This window comes from Poecilia mexicana, unplaced genomic scaffold (assembly GCF_051168715.1).
Source record: "Poecilia mexicana isolate PSO_F unplaced genomic scaffold, ASM5116871v1 scaffold_13, whole genome shotgun sequence".
NCBI classification, from domain to species: Eukaryota; Metazoa; Chordata; class Actinopteri; order Cyprinodontiformes; family Poeciliidae; genus Poecilia; species Poecilia mexicana.
In genome coordinates, this window is record NW_028263382.1 from 25,979,678 (window position 1) to 25,982,334 (window position 2,657).

Below are 2,657 nucleotides of genomic sequence, written 5' to 3' on the forward strand. Positions count from 1 at the left end.
GGAAAACTGCAGAAACTCTCCAAGGCCGAAAACTGCAAGCTCCTGTTTGAAGCACTGAGGGAAATGACAAGTAAGTGGAAAGTTGTTGAAGGACGGTCAGAGATCTACAGATCTGTTTGTGCAAGTTATGTTTTTTTTTTTTGTTGTTGTTTTAAAAACATCGGGGCAGAAACGACATGGACAGAGGAATTAATTCTCTGAACAGATGAAGCTTATCAGAAGACGGGTCATGTTTCCTGGTTCTGATTAGGGGGGAAAAAAGTGATGATCTGTTGCCGTTGGTCACTAAACAAAAACAGGATGGAGCACTTTGACTTTACATCAGAGTCTGCTGAAGCTGATCAATGATGGTGTGGGCCTCTTTTTTTCTTTTTTTTAATGATGCCTTCATATCTGACAAAGCATATAAATCATGTCAACAGAAAAACCACACCTGATTAATAACCCCAGAGTAAATAAGTCATTACAAGTAGAGACAGGCGCTGTCAAGCGAGTCAGTCCCAAGGACCCTCAGTTCTCCATCCATCTCTGTCCGTCACTCCTCTTTGTTCCCCCGGACTTCATGAAAAAAAAAATGAAGTTGTAAAAGTTTCTGCTTTGCAGTAAAGTAGGCAGTTTTTCACCAGCAGCATCTCCAGGTCTTATTTCAGCTGTTTTTTCCATCGGGGTTTCAGTTGAGGTAAGCATGAGAAGCCACCTGATAACAACGCCTCGGTAGGGGGAAGTTTAGAGAGCAACAGAACCACATACGGTTGCAAATTATGCTGGACAGGTGTGAGAGAGCTGATCAGATAGAGTTCCCACGAGTCTTTACGGACTGGCTGCTGTTCAGAGTCCTGCCCAGAAAACTAACAGACTCAGTGGGTTTTCTGCAAAAAGCAAACAGGTGGAGGCATTTAACACTTCTTTACTTAGCATCTTTATGAAACGCTTAAAGACTTACGAGGAACGGCGGTGGCTTGTGAAGCTGTTCGTGCCACTCGAGCTTGTTCATGGAGTTTATTTAAGGGTACTGTAGTCGAGAAGGCAAAGCTTGGTTATAGTTGGTAAAGCGTGGGCTAAAAGCACACACAGTTATATTTTCATGAAATGCTTCAAAGGATCACGTTTCATCAGCTCCTGCTTTTTCTCATTTCCTTCTGTCTTGGGTCTGTTTTCCTTTCCTGTGTAAACATTTGTTGTTGACTTAATATTATGCAACAGACCAGAAAGTCAAAGAGATGAGTGTCCACTGTAGCTTCTTTGTCTTTGTTTGACCCTTATTTGTACGACTCTTTAAATGATCTGGTTACTGCAGTTTCTTTGAATGGCTGCTCAGTTTCAGGTACTGTTGATCTCATTCGTGTGTGTGTGTGTGTGTGTGTGTGTGTGTGTGTGTGTGCGCAGTCACGTTGGATGCATTAATTTAAAGAAAACAAGGACAAATAACCTCAACAAACTGAGCTGTTCTCACCTTTTTGCAACTAAGAAATAAGCTAAGAATGAGCTGATGGGTAACGCTTAAAGATTTATTTAAACAAATGATACCACTAGAATGAGAAGCTGTTTGAGACAGTTCTTCTTTCAGTGATTTTTATTTATTTTATCCCCACTTCATCCTTTTGAGGTTGCAGTTACGCTAAACCAGGGGTCACCAACTCCAGTCCTCGATGGCTACCATCCTGTAACTTTTAGATGCGTCTCTGCTCAAACACACCTGGATCAAATGAACTGCTCGTTTCCAGCCTATTGCAGAGAGGAATGAATGCTGGTGAGGGAATTCAGACATTTTGGAGCAGAGGTGAATCTAAAAGCTGCAGGATGGTAGCCCTTGAGGACTGGAGTTGGTGACCCCTGCGCCAAACCCTTTTCCATCTGTCATCTTTCATTCTGTCACTGATTTTAGCATGTATGAGGTCTATGTTAAGACAATCTACTGTTTTCCTAACCCTGCACAAGTCTTTTGTTTCACTGAACAACTAAGTCTTCTGATTAGTTAACTGCTCTCCGAGCTTCTTTGCCTCGTTTCAAAATTGCCAATCAAGAGACAGAATGACCTTATTGGTTGTTTGCCCACCAACAATCAAATGTGGCTCAGCAGGAGAATAAGAGTTTTGAACACAGCTAAGCTTGCACCCTTGCAGATTTTTGGTCTCTTGGCTCCAAAGTAGATTTGTAGCATGCTTCACAGTTGCTGGTACACCTGGTGCAGTTGTGTAAAAAGCCTCAGAATAAATTAATCTTCGCTTGTAGTAGCATTGTCTCTGTTAAGTTTGATTGGAGCCGTACATCCTGGATTCTGTATAGCATATTTGGTGGCCATAGAAACAGATAACTGAATACAGTGAGATGCGGTTTGTCACTTCCAATGAATCGAATGTGGGACCCTGACTTATCCTGCCGCCTCTCACAGAGAGCAAGTTGGCAGTGGAGGTAAAATATATAATTTCCCAAATAAGCTGCTGGAGAACTGGAGCAGAGTGGCATTTTGAACAAACCACATCGCCATGACAACAATTAGCTACTATATACCAACTAGTTTAGAATTGATGCCAGAAAGAAATGCGATGGTCCTTTACCAGTAATCTAAAAACAGGTCATTGCTGGATATTTCAGCAGATGATGCAAAACACACAAAATCAACCTTCGTCTATGGCTATATCAAAACCGAGATTAAA